This window comes from Giraffa tippelskirchi, chromosome 5 (genome assembly GCF_054371585.1).
Source record: "Giraffa tippelskirchi isolate mGirTip1 chromosome 5, T2T-mGirTip1v1.2.pri, whole genome shotgun sequence".
NCBI classification, from domain to species: domain Eukaryota; kingdom Metazoa; phylum Chordata; class Mammalia; order Artiodactyla; family Giraffidae; genus Giraffa; species Giraffa tippelskirchi.
In genome coordinates this window covers 112,991,558-113,011,789 of record NC_137279.1, presented here as the reverse complement: position 1 = coordinate 113,011,789, position 20,232 = coordinate 112,991,558, and the positions used below count along the sequence as shown (strand labels likewise).

General features: G+C 38.7%; 1 protein-coding gene across 3 annotated transcripts in view; it reads left to right on the top strand.

Annotated features, from left to right (window-relative positions):
- GNAI3 (G protein subunit alpha i3) overlaps nucleotides 1-20,232 on the top strand; it is a 52,324-nt gene that overhangs the window by 5,355 nt on the left and 26,737 nt on the right. Inside the window, exon 1 of one of the 3 annotated variants that reach the window (XM_081487096.1) lies at nucleotides 15,313-15,354. The exons of the other annotated variants lie outside the window; for them this stretch is intronic. The gene's annotated coding sequence lies outside the window, so the exon portion shown is untranslated. Of the gene's footprint in view, nucleotides 1-15,312; nucleotides 15,355-20,232 lie in introns of those variants that run through there. 3 annotated transcript variants of the gene reach the window in all.

The window sequence follows — 20,232 nt, the reverse complement described above, 5'->3', positions numbered from 1 at the left end:
TGTAAGAAATAGAAACTCATTCATACTTGTTCCAGTCAAGGAGGTCTTTGTTGAGAAGACACAGTAGGCAACTTTATAGGCATCAGACATCCAAGGATAGATAAGAAATGAAATACAAGCAGGTCGAATGCATGTGGAATGTAATACCTGTCTGCTCCCCCCATTTCTCCTAGAGTAGACCGGTCACTTGCTCTGCTTTGTTGTGAAGTCACCTCTTCAGATCAGCTTTCTCTGCTCACTCAGGACCTCTTTGCTCCTACTTCCCTTCCCCAAGTCTTCAATTTTGACTTACTGTGATACCTCCTGCTCACACACTGCCTAATCTGGTAGTTCAGGTACTTCATATTATCTGACTCAGGTTCCCAGGATTCTTATTCTGGGTTCCTGGAGGAGAATATCAGATTGGCTCGTCCCTGTCAGGTGCCTGCCTGTGGTGGGAATATGGCAGGGAATATGGGGTATCATGAGTTTCATAAGGCTGACCCTTTCAGGGACTAGGTGGGCCAGGTTCTCTATTAAAAAGGCATGGCTAGAGAGTTAATGTTTAATAGATGATAATGCCTACCTAGTAGACACTCATTAAATGTAAGCTGAACTTAATGGAATGAGATGAAAATGTTGAAGAGCTAAACATACCATTGTTTAGTTTTTCTTTAATTCACAAGAGCATGGCTGCTAATTTTCAACATCAGGTTGTCATTTTGTGTGGTTGGGAGATGTAATTAAATTCAACTTCAGGTAGATGCAAGATTTTAAACTCCCATTATCAACATATCCAACTCAGAAATTTTCTTTTCAGCTGTAGGGGGCTTGAGTTCAATCCCTGGTAGAAGAACTAAGATCCCACATGGTGTATGGCAAGGCCAAACAAAACAGCAACACATCCAACTAGAATAGATAATGTCACCTGAATTTAATTACCTTTGATTTTTAATTCAGGAATTAATTTTCTTGAATGCATATAATCAGTTCAGAATCTATACATCATTGTCCCTACTTTTTCCTGGCTAACTTTTCCCCGTGTTTTTATGAGCACCAGAAAATTGTCCAGAGCTAAGGGAGGAGGGAAAATGGACCATTTTTCTCCTTGTTAATAGCCTTGCTTAGAGGTTTTGTTAGGGAGTAGGTAAAAACATTTGGCAAAGAGATTGCTCTTAAATTTTAGTTATCCATGCTGTGTCTCCTTCTGTTTGGTTTTATTCGGAGGTGGGACTTGTTACGGGAAATAGGAAGGAAGATATGCTTTAAGTATTCAGGAGCTAGAATATTAGCAGTAAAGACCAAAAAATTAAAACGTGGGTCTTATAAGAATTGTCTAGAGTAGTGGACACTAAATTTGTTCAGATTACCAGTTTGTAGTATGTTGTTGTTGTTGCTGTTTAGTTACTAAGTCCTGTCTGACTCTCTGCAACCCCGTGGGCTGTAGACCACCAGGCTCCTTTGTCCATGGGATTTCCCAGGCAAGAATACTGGAGTGGGTTGCCATTTCCTTGTCCAGGGGGTCTTCCTGACCCAGAGATTAAACCGGCATCTCCTGCTTGGCAGGCAGATTCTTTATCACTGAGCCACCTGAGAAGCCCATAGGGTAGGATGAATTGGGAGATTGAGATTGACGTATATACACTATTGATATTGTGTATAAAATAGATAACTAATGAGAACCTACTGTGTAACTCAGAACTCTGTGCTCTGTGGTGACTTAAATGAAAAGAAAGGAAATCCACAAAAGAAAGGATATGTATATGTACCGCTGATTCACTTTGCTGTACAGAAGAAACTAACCCAACATTGTAAAGCAACTATACTCCAATAAAAATTAATTAAAAACATTTGTTTTGTAGTCAACAGAATACAGTAGACTAGCACTAATAAAATCCATCTATTTGGACTAGTAACTCAATTGAGAAATAGGAGATAGCATGTAAGGTAGGGCACGGAGCAGAGACTGAAAACTGGAAGAGCAGTCCTCATCTCTGAGCTTCATTTTCCTTTTTCTGTACAGTGAAGCCCAACCTCAGGGGTCCCTTGTCTGTGAAGTTAATATTGTCAACTAGATGGAATATTTTAGCAAGTTATTAAGAAGGCTATATTTGTGTTATTTCTCTTTTTGAGTTTGATTGAAAGCAGTGTAACTAATAAAGCTGTTTAGGAAGATAGTTAAAAACAAGTTTAAAACTTGAAAGACATAAATTCACGAAATACTTGTATGTAAATATTCAAGAGGATATAAATAAATTCTTCTAGTATTTGATTTTCCCACCCATTTTAATTATCTTCATTTTGGTAGAATTCTTTTTTTTTTTTTAGTTGGGGGCTAATTACTTTACAATATTGTAGTGGTTTTTGCCATACATTGACATGAATCAGCCATGGGTTTACATGTGTTCCCCATCCTGAACCCCTCTCCCACCTCCCTCCCCATCCCAAGCCTCTGGGTCATCCCATTGCCCCAGCCCTGAGCATTTGTCTCATGCATTGAACCTGGAATGATGTTCTGTTTCACATACGATAATATACATGTTTCAATGCTATTCTCCCAGAACGTCCCACCCTCACCTTCTCCCTCAGAGTCCATAAGACCGTTCTATGCATCTGTGTCTCTTATTCTGTCTCGCATATAGGGTTATCGTTACCATCTTTCAAATTCCATATATATGCGTTAGTATACTGTATTGGTGTTTTTCTTTCTGGCTTACTTCACTCTGTATAATGGGCTCCAGTTTCATCCATCTCAATAGAACTGACTCAAATGTATTCTTTTTAATGGCTGAGTAATATTCCATTGTGTATATGTACCACAGCTTCCTTATCCATTCATCTGCTGATGGACATCTAGGTTGCTTCCATGTCCTGGCTATTGTAAACAGTGCTGTGATGAACATTGGGGTACACGCGTCTCTTTCAATTCTGGTTTCCTCAGTGTGTATGCCCAGCAGTGGGATTGCTGGGTCATATGGCAGTTCTATTCCCAGTTTTTTAAGGAATCTCCACACTGTTCTCCATAGTGGCTGTACTAGTTTGCATTCCCACCAACAGTGTAAGAGGGTTCCCTTTTCTCCACACCCTCTCCAGCATTTATTGCTTGTAGACTTTTGGATAGCAGCCATTCTGACTGGTGTGAAATGGTACCTCATTGTGGTTTTGATTTGCATTTCTCTAATAATGAGTGATGTTGAGCATCTTTTCATGTGTTTGTTAGCCATCTGTGTGTCTTCTTTGGAGAAATGTCTGTTTAGTTCTTTGGCCCATTTTTTGATTGGGTCGTTTATTTTTCTGGAATTGAGCTGCAAGAGTTGCTTGTATATTTTTGAGATTAATTGTCTGTTGCTTCGTTTGGTATTATTTTCTCCCATTCTGAAGGCTGTCTTTTCACCTTGCTTATAGTTTCCTTTGTTGTGCAAAAGCTTTTAATTTTAATTAGGTCCCATTTGTTTATTTTTGCTTTTATTTCCAATATTCTGGGAGGTGGCTCATGGAGGATCCTGCTGTGATTTATGTCAGAGAGTGTTTTGCCTATGTTTTCCTCTAGCAGTTTTATAGTTTCTGGTCTTAGGTTTAGATCTTTAATCCATTTTGAGTTTATTTTTGTGTATGGTGTTAGAAAGTGTTCTAGTTCCATTCTTTTACAAGTGGTTGACCAGTTTTCCCAGCACCACTTGTTAAAGAGATTGTCTTTTCTCCATTGTATATTCTTGCCTCCTTTGTCGAAGATAAGGTGTCCATAGGTGCGTGGGTTTATCTCTGGGCTTTCTATTTTGTTCCATTGATCTATATTTCTATCTTTGTGCCAGTACCATACTGTCTTGATGACTGTGGCTTTGTAGTAGAGCCTGAAGTCAGGCAGGTTGATTCCTCCAGTTCCATTCTTCTTCCTCAAGATTGCTTTGGCTATTCGAGGTTTCTTATATTTCCATACAAATTGTGAGATGATTTGTTCTAGTTCTGTGAAAAATACCATTGGTAGCTTGATAGGGATTGCATTGAATCTATAGATTGCTTTGGATAGTATACTCATTTTCACTATATTAATTCTTCCAATCCATGAACACGGTATATTTCTCCATCTGTTTGTGTCCTCTTTGATTTCTTTCATCAGTGTTTTATAGTTTTCTATATATGTCTTTTGTTTCTTTAGGTAGATATATCCCTAAGTATTTTATTCTTTTTGTTGCAATGGTGAATGATATTATTTCCTTAATTTCTCTTTCTGTTTTCTCATTATTGGAGTATAGGAATGCAAGGGATTTCTGTGTGTTAATTTTATATCCTGCAACTTTACTATATTCATTGATTAGCTCTAGTAATTTTCTGGTAGAATCTTTAGGGTTTTCTATGTAGAGGATCATGTCATCTGCAAACAGTGAGAGTTTTACTTCTTCTTTTCCTGTCTGTATTCCTTTTTTTTCTTTTTCAGCTCTGATTGCTGTGGCCAAAACTTCCAAAACTATGTTGAATAGTAGTGGTGAAAGTGGGCATCCTTGCCTTGTTCCTGACTTTAGGGGAAATGCTTTCAATTTTTCACCATTGAGGATAATGTTTGCTGTGGGTTTGTCATATATAGCTTTTATTATGTTGAGGTATGTTCCTTCTATTCCTGCTTTCTGGAGGATTTTTATCATAAATAGATGTTGAATTTTGTCAAAGGCTTTTTCTGCATCTATTGAGATAATCATATGGTTTTTATCTTTCAGTTTGTTAATGTGGTGTATTACATTCATTGATTTGCAGATGTTAAAGAAACCTTGCATTCCTGGGATAAAGCCCACTTGGTCATGATGTATGATCTTTTTAATATGATGTTGGATTCTGTTTGCTAGAATTTTATTAAGGATTTTTGCATCTATGTTCATCAGTGATATTGGCCTGTAGTTTTCTTTTTTTGTGACATCTTTGTCTGGTTTTGGAATTAGGGTGATGGTGGCCTCATAGAATGAGGTTGGAAGTTTACCATCTTCTGCAATTTTCTGGAAGAGTTTGAGTAGGATAGGTGTTAGCTCTTCTCTAAATTTTTGGTAGAATTCAGCTGTGAAGCCATCTGGTCCTGGGCCTTTGTTTGCTGGAAGATTTCTGATTACAGTTTCGATTTCCGTGCTTGTGATGGGTCTGTTAAGATATTTTATTTCTTCCTGGTTCAGTTTTGGAAAGTTATACTTTTCTAAGAATTCATCCATTTCTTCCAAGTTGTCCATTTTATTGGCATGTAGCTGTTGGTAGGAGTCTCTTATGATCCTTTGTATTTCTGTGTAGTCTGTTGTGATCTCTCCATTTTCATTTCTAATTTTGTTGATCTGACTCTTCTCCCTTTGTTTCTTGATGAGTCTGGCTAATGGTTTGTCAATTTTGTTTATCTTCTTGAAAAATCAGCTTTTAGTTTTGTTGATTTTTGCTATGGTCTCTTTTGTTTCTTTTGCATTTATTTCTGCCCTAATTTTTAAGATTTCTTTCCTTCTAGTAACCCTGGGATTCTTCATTTCTTCCTTCTCGAGTTGCTTTAGATGTAGAGTTAGGTTATTTATTTGATTTTTTTCTTGTTTCTTGAGGTACGCCTATATTGCTATGAACCTTCCCCTTAGCATTGCTTTTACAGTGTCCCATAGGTTTTGGGTTGTTGTGTTTTCATTTTCATTCGTTTCTATGCATATTTTGATTGCTTTTTTGATTTCTTCTGTGATTTGTTGGTTATTCAGAAGCATGTTGTTTAGCCTCCATATGTTGGAATTTTTAATAGTTTTTTTTCCTGTAATTGAGGTCTAATCTTACTGCATTGTGGTCAGAGAAGATGACTGGGATGATTTCAATTTTTTTGAATTTACCAAGGCTAGATTTATGGCCCAGGATGTGATCTATCCTGGAGAAAGTTCTGTGTGCACTTGAGAAAAAGGTGAAATTGATTGTTTGGGGGTGGAAAGTCCTGTAAATATCAATTAAATCTAACTTGTCTATTGTATCATTTAAAGTTTGTGTTTCCTTGTTAATTTTCTGTTTAGTTGATCTATCCATATGTGTGAGTGGAGCATTAAAGTCTCCCACTATTATTATGTTATTGTTAATTTCCCCTTTCATACTTGTTAGTATTTGCCTTATATATTTTGGTGCTCCTATGTTGGGTGCATATATATTTATAATTGTTATATCTTCTTCTTGGATTGATCCTTTGATCATTATGTAGTGTCCTTCTTTGTCTCTTTTCACAGCCTTTATTTTAAAGTCTATTTTATCTGAAGTGAGTATTGCGACTCCTGCTTTCTTTTGGTCTCCGTTTGCATGAAATATGTTTTTCCATCCCTTCACTTTCAGTCTGTATGTGTCCCTAGTTTTGAGGTGGGTCTCTTGTAGACAGCATATATAGGGGTCTTGTTTTTGTATCCATTCAGCCAGTCTTTGTTTTTTGGTTGGGGCATTCAACCCATTTACATTTAAGGTAATTATTGATAAGTATGGTCCCGTTGCCATTTACTTTGTTGTTTTGAGTTCGTGTTTAAACATCCTTTCTGTGTTTAGAGAAGATCCTTTAGCATTTGTTGGAGAGCTGGTTTGGTGGTGCTGAATTCCCTCAGCTCTTGCTTGTCTGTAAAGCTTTTGAATTCTCCTTCATATCTGAATGAGATCCTTGCTGGGTACAGTAATCTGGGTTGTAGATTATTCTCTTTCATTACTTTAAGTATGTCCTGCCATTCCCTTCTAGCCTGAAGGGTTTCTATTGAAAGATCAGCTGTTATCCTTATGGGGATCCCTTTGTGTGTTATTTGTTGTTTTTCCCTTGCTGCTTTTAATATTTGTTCTTTGTGTTTGATCTTTGTTAATTTGATTAATATGTGTCTTGGGGTGTTTTGCCTTGGGTTTATCCTGTTTGGGACTCTCTGGGTTTCTTGAACTTCTGTGACTATTTCCTTCCCCATTTTAGGGAAATTTTCAACTATTATCTCCTCGAATATTTTTTCATGGCCTTTCCTTTTATCTTCTTCTGGGACTCCTATGATTCGAATGTTGGGGCGTTTCATATTGTCCCAGAGATCCCTGAGGTTTTCCTCATTTCTTTTAATTCTTTTTTCTTTTTTCCTCTCTGCTTCGTTTATTTCCACCATTCTATCTTCTACCTCACTTATCCTATCTTCTGCCTCCGTTATTCTACTGTTGGTTCCCTCCAGAGTGTCTTTTATCTCCTTTATTTCATTATTCATTATATATTGACTCCTTTTTATTTCTTCTAGGTCCTTGATAAACATTTCTTGCATCTTCTCAATCCTTGTCTCCAGGCTATTTATCTGTAACTCCATTTTGTTTTCTAGATTTTGGATCATTTTTATTATTATTATTCTAAATTCTTTTTCAGATAGATTCCCTGTCTCCTCCTCTTTTGTGTGGTTTGGTGAGCATTTATCATTTTCCTTTACTTGCTGAGTATTTCTCTGCCTTTTCATCTTGTTTAGATTGCTGTGTTTGGCGTGGCCTTTCTGTATTCTGGTAGATTGAAGTTCCTCTTTATTGTGGAGGTTCCTCACTGTGGGTGGGGTTGGACTGGTGGCTTGTCAAGGTTTCCTGGTTGGGGGAGCTTATGTCGGTGTTCTGGTGGGTGGAGCTGGATTTCTTCTCTCTAGAGTGCAATGGAGTGTCCAGTATTGAGTTTTGAGATGTCTGTGGATTTGGTGTGCCTCTGGGCAGCCTGTATATTGATGCTCAGGGCTGTGTTCCTGCGTTGCTGGAGAATTTGTGTGGTATGTCTTGCTCTGGAACTTATTGGCTCTTGGGTGGAGCTTGGTTTCAGTGTATATGTGGAGGCTATTGGATGATCTCTTATTAATTGATGTTTCCTCTGGCTTTCAGTCTTATTCTTGCAATAGCCTCAAGACTTCTCCATCCATACAGCATCGATAATAAAAAAAACTTTTAGGTTAATGGTGAAAAGATTCTCCACAGTGAGGGATACCCAGAGAGGTTCACTGAGTTACATGGAGAGGTGAAGGGGGGGGAGGGTTGAGGTGCCCAGGAGGAGAAGAGGGGGACTCAGACGTGGAGAGAGCAGTCTAGCCAGTTAGCACTTCCCTCTGTGCTCTCCACAGTCTGGAACCCTCAGAGAGGTTCACAGAGATACATAGAGAGGGGGGAGGAAGGTAATAGAGGTGAGGATGAGTAGAAAGGGAGGAATCAAGAGGGGAGAGAGAGATCTGGGCAGTATTCTGTTCCCGAAGTGTTCTCCGGTACCCAGAACTCCCTCAGAGATTCACAGAATTGGGTTGAGAGGAGGAGGAGGAGGGTGGGAGATCGAGGTTCCCTGGGGGAGAAGAAAGAGCGTCAATAGGGGGAGATAGTAATCGAGCCAGTAATCCCACTCCTGAGTAAAAATGGGTGCTAAAGATTGGGTTCTTAAATGTACAAAATTGATATCAAATATGTAAAACGAAGATTAAAAATCTAGAGTAGAGGTTAGACTCTTAAAAAAATACAATATAAAAAAATAAAAAAACAAAATCACAAAAAGCATAAGATATATGTATGCAGTTTGCTTTAAAAATAGGGGGTTTTTTTTGCAAGGTAATAGTGGGTTATAAAAATGATAATTAAAGGTGTAATAGAGGACTTAAAGAAAAAAGTAAAAAAAAAATCTAAAACATTTAAAAAAATTAAGAAAAAAAATGATAATAGTAAAAATATATCCCGGACTTTCTCTGGAGCTGTTGTGAGCAGTGTGGGGTCTGTTCAGTTTCAGATAGATCCTTGTTCCTGCTTATACTTTTCAAGATCTATAGGCCCCTTTCAGTGCAGTCGGTGATAACTACAGGGATTTTAATCTGTTGGCCTGTCACTTCCAACGCGCTTTCCTTTGTTTATTTGGCTTCTGTTTGCAGGTCTCTTCAGTGTCTAATTTCCGCCCTGCCACAAAGGGGCGGAGGTGGTCTCTTTAGGTTCGCTTGTTCAGTCGTGCTGTGGGGAGGGAGGAACACTGCAAACCAATATCACTGGCGTGTGTGTGGGGAGAGCTCGCAGTGTCTCGGCCGCACTGGGTTCGCCCCCGCTCACGGCGTGTGTGCTTTCCCCGTCTACCCTGCTCAGGCTTCAGGTTACTCGGCCGGGGAGTGGGCCCTGAGATGCGTGCACTTCCCAGGTCTAAGCCGCTCAGGTTCAGGTTCCCGGGTACTCCACAAAGGCACAGACTCGGTTGGGCCCGTGGTTTGTGCCGTTCCCGGTTGGAGTAGCTCAGGCAGCCCAGGAGTTTGGCGAGCGCACTCTCCCCTGTTGGGGCGGTGCGGCTTATCACTTCCCTGGTCCCCGCCTCGGTTTAGCGGCGCGCCCGGCTCCGGTGTGCTTTGTGTTAGTTCTGGGGAGCTGGTCTCTGGCTGCGACCCTCTCTGCGGCTGTCGACCCTCCGGGATCTCAGGCAGTCTTTACTTAGAAACTGGAAGCCTGTTTGCAGTTTGGTAGGGGGTGCCCTCTCTGGGGCCGAGTTTGCCCCTTTCCAGTTCTGGCTGGTCCCGCCTGCCCGCTGTGTTTGGCGGGGGATGGGGCGGTCCGCTGCCGGCTAGCTCTCCTCTGGTATTGCTCAGTCCTTTGTTCTGTGAGCGGGCCGGCAGTGCCTTAGATTTGGGCTTTTCGGGGGATAGTTGTCTCTCTCTGGCTGTCCCACAGTTTAGGTTGCTATCTCACGTTAGCTCCCTCAGATTGCCCTCAGGGCGTTTGGCCCTGTCCTTACCCTAAGCAGTGCGGCCCGCTCCTCCGTTCAGCCGCCACTTGCTGGTGGCGGATGCGAGCTCTGGGGTTCTTTGCTGGGAGTTGCCTTTAGGCACATAATCTGTGGGTTCTATTTATTTTTTCTCCCAGTTATGTTGCCCTCTGAGATTCGAAATCTTCCCGTAAACCCGCTGGTGAGAGGGTTTCCTGGTGTTTGGAAACTTCTCCTCTTTTACGACTCCCTCCCCAGGACGGGTCTCCGTCCCTAACTCTTTTGTCTCTCTTTTTATCTTTTATATTTTCTCCTACCTCCTTTCGAAGATAATGCGCTGTTTTTCTGGATGCCTGATGTCCTCTGCCAGCGTTCAGAACTAGTTTTGTGAAGTTTGCTCAGCGTTCAGATGTTCTTTCGATAAATTTGTGGGGGAGAGAGTGGTCTCCCCGTCCTATTCCTCCGCCATCTTAGCCCCGCTCCCCCATTTTGGTAGAATTCTTTATCAGTGTTGGGCAAGTTAGAGTTATCTTTAAACCTTTATCTATCCAGGCTATTGTTTTACCTACGTAGCAATCATCCGTGTCATTTCTGTAATTCAAGCTGCTTGAACTGAATAATAGTGTGTTAGGATCACTGTTTAATTGTTCCAGTTTTGATGCAGCACTGTATGTAAATAGAATACACTGTTTTTGATGTCTTGCTATTAGGTGCTAACAGAAATGAGCATATCTGATAAGAACCAAGCAAGGAAAGGATACCAGAAAGACCAAATTTGTTTGATTTGTACCTGAATAATGGCCTAGGTGATCTTTGAAACAGTTTTCAGGAGGATATAGTCTTTTGTTTTCTTTTTGGATGTGCTGCACAGCTTATGGTATCTTAGTTTCCAACCAGGGATTGAACCAGGGCCCATGGCACTGAAAGCGCAGAGTCCTAACCACTGGACTGCCAGGGAATTTCCAGATATAGTCTTTAGACATGAGTTTCCTTTGATTTCTGAGTTAAACTTGGAAGGTACTTAAAGTTTAAGACTTCTAAGGATTAGCTGAGATACATTGTTCCATTACTGTTTTTTGCTATAGGCACATGTCTGTATCTCAAATAGGTAAATGTTTTAATATTCATATAAAAGTCTTAAGTCTTTTGAGTGTTGTTAGTATTTTACATCTCAAAAAATTTTCATTGTTCAAAAGTAGATGATGTTCTAATTTTTTCTAGCTGCTTGTATAAATCTACAGCTGGCATGGCAGGCATGTCTCACCAGGATTGAAACATATATTTGTATATTTAAATTGTTCTTGTATTTCCTGCTTTTATTCACAGGGCCTGCTGTTAACACTTGCTACACTTGTAAAATAGGGACCATTTAAATCAGACCTCTTTAAAATGAGCAAGATAACTTGATTCTTGTCATATTGTGATTAATCTTCGTATAATGATTGATCGTGCAACCTGTCTACGCTGGGTTAAATACTCAAAATTTCCTTTATCCTTTCAAGTTGGATTTTAAAAGTAAAATAGTATTCTGTTGAATTCTGAGAACTTACAAACATGTTATCTTCAAACATTGTATTTGGATTTCTGTTTTAGTCATGTATTGAAATCCCTAGTTTTTATAGGTTTTGTTTAATGGATAGTATTTTATACTAAGATATGACCTTGGAACTTACCAATATAATTTTAGAATAATTAGGTTAAAAATATTTTAAAATCAGTTGAGAAGCAGCAAAGCTCCTCTTTAGTCACTGCTTTTGAACTAATGGGGAAATGAATTTTGCCCTGGACCTTGAAGTTATATTTTACAAATTACTATAAATTACAGAAGGATTGTTTTAGAGTGAGATACCTTTAATAGAACATTTCCCCCTCTAGCTACTGCAGTTAGAACATGAGAATCATTAACTTCAGAACAGGACTTGGTTTGAAGTAATGATATAAATACTACAATGATATATGTAGATATTGTAGTTCTGATGTATATGACGTGATGGCACAGTCTTAACCTTTCTGTGCAAGGTATTTTAATATTGAGTTATGTATGTATTTCTGAAAATAAAAATTGAACTACTTCAGTTTAATAAAGTCTTTTTTTTTTAACCATTTTGCAGCATTAATAAATCCTCACATGTTTAGGCTCATTTCAGATTATTGAAAATAATTTCCTTTCTTTGTCTATGTCTAAGAAGACAAGTATGTTTCTTATTCTTTTATTTTTGTTATTATAGTTGCAGTTAAAGTCCACATTCATGTTCTCATTGATTTTGTAGTTTTCAACTTTTTCTAGACTACTTAAAAGTTTATTTAGTAAGCTTTTTGTTTTGGAATAATTTTAGGTTTGTAGGAAAGCTGCAGAAATAATGCGAGTTCTTGTATAGTATTCACTTGATTTTCCTTAGTGTTGATGTGTTACATAGCTGTGGTTTATTTGTCAGCACTAAGAGATTAATGTTGATGCGTTAATGTTAACTTAACTTCATACTTTATTTGAAGTTCAGCAGATTTTCCATGAATGTTCTTTTTCTGCTGCAGGATCCAATTCAGGATACTGCATTGCATTTAGTCAAGCCTACTTTTTATTAAGCTTTTTGGTTTTCAGTGTTCAGAAGGAGGCTTGTTTATTGACTTATTTATGATTAGGTATCTGATTGTCTTATGTGTACACAGGTACTTTGCTAACCTGGAGATATAAATGAGAAACAGACAAAACTCTTAAGCAGTTCAAGTTGTGGAGATACACAAACAGTGGTAATGGAATGTTGTTGCAGAAAGAATAGCCAGTTTTGGGAAGAGGGAGAGACATACCAGGGAAGTCCTCTCTGAGGTGACATTTGAGATGGACTTTGGAAGGATAAATAAGAACTGTTGAGGCAGAGAGTAGAGAGAAGCACATCCAGGCAGAGGGAATAGTATGTACAAAGACTCAGAAATATGAGTGAGCAAATAGATTTGCCCTGGAGTAAAGGGTTGGCACGGGAGAAGTGTAGGAGGTAAGGCTGTACAGGGGATTTGGAGAGTATTGATTTGAATTTTTACTAGCTGTATTTTAAAAAGCTACGTTTTACTATAGCTAAATAGATAAAGATTTGTTGTTGTTTAGTCCAACTTTGCGACCCCATGGACTGTAGCCAGCCAGGCTCTTCTGTCCATGGGTTTTCCCGGGCAAGAATACTGAAGTGGGTTACCATTTCCTTCTCCAGGGGATCTTCCAGACCCAAGGATCAAACTGCATCTCCTGCATTATGGGTGGATTCTTTACCACTGAACCACCAGGGAAGCCCCTAGATAAAGATAAATATAGATAGAATTTGGGGGAAATCATCTAGAGACTTTGCATTCTTCTCCTTTTTATTAACTCTCTTTTTTGCCATTCCACTACTAACTCATGCTGTAATAAAGGTTAGTAGAAGGAAATACATGTATGAACCCAGACTTTTTGGGGTTTCGACTTACAGCATTGGTGAGCATTTATATGGTAAAGGAAATTGAAATTGTAGACATCCATAGGGATGTATAACTGAATTTGAATTGAAACTGAATTGAAATTGTAGACAACTGAATTTATATTTTGTTATTGGTAAATTTTTAAATTCAATTAAATAGGCATTTAATTAAATAGGTATTTGCATTCAATTAAGTAGGCATTTAGAAAAGTGCTGTATGCTGCCATCAATGTTTGAGACTTAGGTAGCGATATGATTCTAATATTTTTAAATGTGAAAATTTGATGAATGGATGTAACATTACAGTTAACTTTGTAGGACATCACTGCTATGAATTATTTGTATGGGTTAAATGTGTATTTCACGTTTCTGTCTCACCAGAAAATTTTGAGGCAGAGCTGGTAAGAAATATGCCTATTCAAAAATAGTTTTCAGTCAGGTCACATGTACCTACCATGTAATTTAGCCTTAGCACCACAGTGACTTTATGTTGCTCTGCTTTCAAAGAAATAAAAGGAAAGTGACTCACCAGAAGCCAGAATTAAAACAGTGCAGCAGTCAGATAATGAGCCCCCTTCTTGCTCACAAATGACTGATCCCTTAAGCATACTTGTTATATTTCATAAAAGTGAAGAAGAGAGCCTACTTCCCCCTTTTAATTGACTTGTTGTCCAAAGAAAACACAGTATTAGTAACACTGTTCATATTCTCAAGTGAAAATATTTTGAGGAGAGCTACTTGGCTAAGTGAGCTGCCTCTTTTTTTAAAAATATTTTGTACCCATTTAGGTGGTTTATGAATGTTATCTTTCTACTTTGTGGTTTATAATATGGCTTGTAAAATGATAGGATCATGTCCATGAAAGATGTGAAGTGGAACAAACCGTGCACCACCGTGTAAGCCAGACATATTTTGGTTGTTAGAAATTTTAAAAAAATTCTCCCCATCCCTTATTGCATATTTACCTTCTAGAAATTTTTAATGAAAAAGTAATTGATACTGGGAGGAGACACATAGGTAACTTCAGATAACTGGTAATGGTTAACTTTTTATATTGAGTGATAGGTACACATACATTTGTTTTGTCTCACACATGTCATAAATATCTCTTTTTATATTCAATATTTAATTGAAGCAACTTAAAAAGTTTTAAAGGCCAGAAAAGGAATAATTGATGATAATTAACTTTTTAAGCCAGTTCCATTCAAGGTGGTGGTGGTGGTTTTGTTTTGATGGGTCACAAGGGATAGAAAACTCACTTAAACTAGCTTAGAGTTGAAGAGGGGAATTATTGTTAAACTAATTGTTCCTGCCTGGAGAATCCTAGGGACGGTGGAGCCTGGTGGGCTGCCGTCTATGGGGTCGCACAGAGTCGGACACGACTGAAGCGACTTAGCAGCAGCAGCAGCAGAGAGATTTATGAAAGTGCAGGAAGAGCTGAAGAATCAGGCTGCAGAAACTGAAGCAGTACTGGCATTGGCCACCTGTTGTCTGCCTTTATTCTGTTTCTTTCTCATTGTCTTCATTATTCACTATTTCTGCCTCTTTTTACTTTGTCTTTACTAATTCTCCTTTGTGTCTTCCTCTCTTTTTTGTCTCCTTGGTCCCATACATTCTCTCTTCTCTCAGTTATTTTTAGTCTCTTCTTTTGTGCAGTCTCTCTCTCATGACATCTCTGAGTCTCTCTGTGCATTTGTTTATACTGTTTTCTCTCCAGACCAACTTTCTGAATCCTTTCCTTTATGGGGGGACTTCCCTCATGTCTCAGACAGTAAAGAATCTGCCTGCAGTGCAGGAGACCTGAGTTCGATCCCTGGGTCAGGACGGTCCCCTGGAGAAGGGAGTGGCAACGCACTCCAGTCTTCTTGCCTGGAAAATTCTTCCTGGACAGAGGAACCTGGCAGGCTGCAGTCCATGGTGTTGCAGAGTCAAACGCGACTGAGCGACTAACATATCTTTATGGTATTGATGTGCTATAATGGTAGTCTGAGTTTTCACACGTTGTGATCTTGTAGTTTAGGATGACTTTTTCTGTGTCTTCTAGTGCAGAGTCCTCCAATAATTGATTGGTTCTACTCATCTTTTGGAGCTAGGTCACACAGGGTGTAGGCCTTCTGTCAGCCTGTGACTGGGTGGGTCCTGTGTGAGGTATTTACTGATTATCCAGTCATAGAGAGAGGTGTGGCCCAGATCCTGTAGTCCCCAACCCCCAAATGAAATAGGGATGTCTCCAGAAGAGGTTATGGGCGGCAGGTACTCTTAATATATCAATTAAGTTTAATAAAAATTTCTTAGTGCACTTTTAGCCTCTTTGGTGATTGGTACATAGTTACTTCCTAGAAAAATCTTTCTCAGAGAGGAGACCCTTTATCTTTGTCCTATTCACAACTCACTGCCATATTTTATTGTTAAGATATTCATTTATTCATTCAGTGAACAAATATGTAATGAGCACTCATAACATTTCTTGCACTCTTTCAGGTGTTGGATACAGAGTGGACAGGACAGATTGATAGCAGTTAATTTCACTGAAGCGGATAATGGGTATAAGAGAGCTGGAACAGGGTTTGAGAATAAAGTTTAGAGGGGTATAGGGAGGATAGGGGGCTTCCCTGGTGGCTCAGATGGTAAAGAATCTGCCTGTAATGCAGGAGACCTGGGTTCGATCCCTCGGTTGGGAAGATCCTCTGGAGGAGGGCATGGCAACCCACTCCAGTATTCTTGCCTGGAGAATCCCCATGGACAGAGGAGCCTGGCAAGCTACAGTCCATGGGGTTGCCAAGAGTTGGGCACGACTGAATGACTAAGTACAGCCCAGAGAGAATAGGAGACTTGTGAGTGAGTCCAAATTTATTGTCAAGTATAGTTGTGAAGTGAGAGTTGGAGGCGTAACCACGAATGGGTGTGGGGCTGACTAAAGTTAGCAGAGGAGTGGAAATGTCCTGTTTCTGTTAACTGCCCACATTGAAAATTCCGTCTATTGCAACTGGCATTTGCAAAATGTGATTGGGCAACCACTGAATCTCATAGAAACTCAAGCCATTTTCCCCACAGTTATTATGTGTCTACTCTGTCCTAGAATGTGCTCTAGATTGGAGATAGAGACACAAAAAGAAGCCACTGTTTTTGTGCTTTCGAGGAGTGTGCTTTTGAGTTTAGGGCTAGTGGAATACTAAACAAACCCCAACCCAAATAATTAAAATAATTTGTTCAAGTATTAGTGTTTCGGTGTTTGACATTAGCCTGTGTAGGGTCAGATTGAACCTGGTCAGAGTCACTTTGAGGGAGAATTACATAGATGTGGAAGGATTTTCAGGTTGTACCAAAAAGTTTCATTACCATGTTAATCAAAATCAAGAAAACCCATTAGTAGTTTATGAGATTAGGAGCTGGAAAGAGAGTCAAACATTTTTTTCTTATTGAGTAGCCAGAGCTGGCTAGAGATAAAATGAGATGATGTGACTGGGAAGGACAGTTTGGGGCTTAATTTTGGAAATTAACCTGTAGAGCTGATGTTGAAAGGGAATAATCTGTGCCAGCCAGCAGAGCAGGGAGTATTAATTGACTGTGTTCAGAGGAAATAGGGGAGGCTTCAGCAAAGAGTTGAGTTTGAATTGAATAGTATTTTCAAGAATGTTTAAATGCAGAAGACTGGCATGCTTAGAGGGACAGTGGGCTGGGTGAAAAAATTATATTTTAGGTTAAGGAAACTTGCTAATTTCACAAGAAAAATAGATCTAACTTCTCCTGCAAGACCATAAATAATTCCTAAACTTATTTGTCTTTGAAGTCTCAATGTCTAGCAGTGCCAGGCAATGCAAGATATGTTTGTGGTTTTTTTTTTGTTTCTAAGACTGAATAACAATTTTTATTTGTTCTGTGACGTTTTCCCCATCTGTAATTTTGCTAACTGTTTCTTTTACTGAGTTAGAAAGCTGGGAACTAGTCTTTGTGTTAAGTATGGTACCTTGAAAAGCATGTTGGATGAAATGTCAGTTTTTTACCTTAATCTGAATTTTTATTCTGTTAGCTATTTATACCTTAATAGAAAGGAATCAGTATGAACAACAGATAATCTTTTTTAAAAATTTTATTTTTAATCGAAGGATAATTGCTTTACAGTATTGTGTTGATTTCTGCCAAACATCAACATGAGACTGCTCCCACAATAGATAATCTTATTGGAAATAGCATGAATTGTGCATCTGTGATCTTTAGTTATAGATATTCACTTTTTTTTTTTTAAGAATAGTAATCAACTTCAATGTTATTCTAGTTTGAGACTATATGAATACAGAATATCCTTGAGCATGAATATAGGAGCTTGGCTGCTAGACAGCTCTTACCTTCTCACTGTTGTTGCGCTCTTTAATTCTTTCTGCTCTTTGTTCCTTCTTGACTAGAGTGCATAATTGGAGAACATGCTGATCACTATATTATGGTAGTACTGTGGACTGTTAGATTAATAGGAAGATGTGGCTCCATGGTTTGATTTGAAGCCTCTGTGTGTCAGAATTAGTTAGTCTGCTTTAGTATTATAATACAGTCATTGAATATTAGCATACAGCCATAAAGCACATTTAGGCCAAAGTCCTTCACCTTTTATGTATAAGGAAACGGGGCATTAAATTTGGTGACTTGCCCACAGTCACAAGCTAGTCATGGCAGAGCTAGGACCAAAGTCTCCTCTTGCATAGAGTTTGTTACTCCATGGCTGCCCTGGTGGCTCAGATGGTAAAGAATCTCCCTGCAGTGTGGGAGACGCAGATTCGATCCCTGGGTTGGGAAGATCCCCTGGAGAAAGGCATTTAACTAAAAAAATCTTTTTAAGTGCCTGAGTTGTAAATGAAAGGTGAAAATAATTTAGAAAGAAAAATAAAATTTACTGACCAAGCTTTCAATTTGCTGTGGGAGAGACGCTGTCTATACCTGTTCCAGTTGTATGTTCCCATAGTCTGATTATGGAGGCCTGTGGAGCGTCCATGAGCTGTATCTTGGCCTAGCACTGGCTAGAGGGTTATCCAAAAATAGTGACATGCTGGGGGCTGTGCAGACCTCTAGAAAAGGGGCTATGCTGCAGCTATAATCCTGGGCTTTTAGAAGTCTCATGTTTCTCCACAGAAACAAGTATTTGAAAGGAAAAGAGATTTTTCAGATGCCACTGGAATAACTACTAGTATATGAGATAGTAGGAGGTAGTAGTGCAGAGACCTGTGGGGAAGCTTAAAGAAAAAGCTGCAAAGGTGCAGATGGGTGAGAAGTGTGGGAGAAGAGATAGCAGACAGGAGTATCTAGGACTGAAAATAGATTTAAGGAAGAAAGTGTTTTTGTTCCTCAGGGTGGGGCAGAGAAAATGACTAATGCTTTGATGTAGTTTACTGTAGCTTTTAGGTTGTAAGTTGCTGTTTAAGTGTGTGAATCCAGATTCTATCTATGGTATTGTTGTGAGAGAGCAGCTAAGTAGTTACACCATTTCTGCTGCGATTTTGAATCAATATCAATATCCAGTATCCAAGTTTTTATTAAGTTAAGCTCTTTGGGCCTTAACATCACTTGGTGGTACTCAGAACAGAGAAAAACAGCATTCACAAATAATGGCTAGTTAAAATTTATTGAATACCTAGTATGTACTGGGCACTCCTCTAAGGATCTCCTGTGGACCCCTGTTTTACAGATGAGGAAATTTATTATACCTGATGGCACACAAATATGAAAGAGCATAATATACTCATGTACCTTCTTTGGGCTGAGTTTAAAGTTTTCTTTTAGTCAAAATTGAAAGAGAAAAAGAGCAGGTATCAGGTGACACGGTGTTTTTGAGTGTCAGCCATCTTTGAGGGTTAATTTTTAAAATCACTGTGTATAAAAGCTAAATGTATTTACTGATATATAATGATTTATTTATGCTAGCAATTCACTAACCTTAAAAAAGAAAACCTGCAAAGAAATCACCACCACCTCTTACTTTTCACACCCATAATATAGTATATGTTGTGGGAAGAAATAGAGGGGGCCTGTGATGTGATATCTGCTCTCAAGGAGCTCCTTTAAAGTAAAATTTAGAATATATTTAGGTAGTTACAGTGATTTTGCAGTAGAATATGTACTGGTAAATTGCTTTTGGTTTTACAGTGTTGGTGATTGTGTGTACTAAGCTGTACATGTTTCTTTCTTGTTCTGTTTGTCAGTTTATAACATGATTTTTAAATTATTAATAATTCTATTCCTTTATTCTCTGCAGACTGTCTTGCTTCTTTTATTGAGAACAGGGCCGTCTAACTTAGTTATTCGTCTTCATTTTCTCTCAAAAATCTCTATAACTTCAGCTCTCAGCCTTTTTTCCTTTTTATATAGGATGTCCCTTAGGTAAATATTGTTATAAGGATAAATCTTTTAAGCCGAACTTATCCCATGCCTTCCTGTCTCTGGAAGCTTTCAGATTTTTTCCTCCTATATATCCTATCGCCTGCCCAGTTTTACCTCTTCTGCCTACAAAGTCACCTTCAGTTCCTTCCTCTTCAAGCCATAGAGTCGGTCTTTGCAATTCCTTTATGTCTACTCCATTCTTTATATCCTTACTATTGAAAATTGGAGATAGTTAAATGAATCTCTCCTTAAACTTGATGAATTTTGAAAGAAGATATGTAAAAAGATGTAGATAAAATTAGGAAGTTTCAAACACCACATGTATATTGGGGGAAGAAGGTGAGACAAGGGAAGCAGTTTAGGGAAAACCTCAGAGTGAGAAGTTACTAGAGCACTTACTATTGAAGCAGTGGAGCACGGAGGATTGAGGTGAAAGTAAAGAGTTCAGACTAATAAGAAAAAGGGTTATAGAAAATATTATATAAGAATTTGGAGAATTATTAGATAAACTGAATTTTATTTTAAATAGAGCCATTTGGAGATGATGAGAAGGAAGAGGGGCCTTAAGCTAGAAGTCTGAGAAAATTATAGCAGTAACATACAATAGATGTAATGTCAGGTTCAGACATGTGAAGAATAGAAAGGATTAATTTGAGAAATGCATAAGAAGAAGATTTTGTTACAGCCTGATGTAAAGAGAGAAGGGTGAGTGGCTTCCTGATGACTCTTAGATTTCGTACTTGGAAGAAAGATAAGATGGTGGTG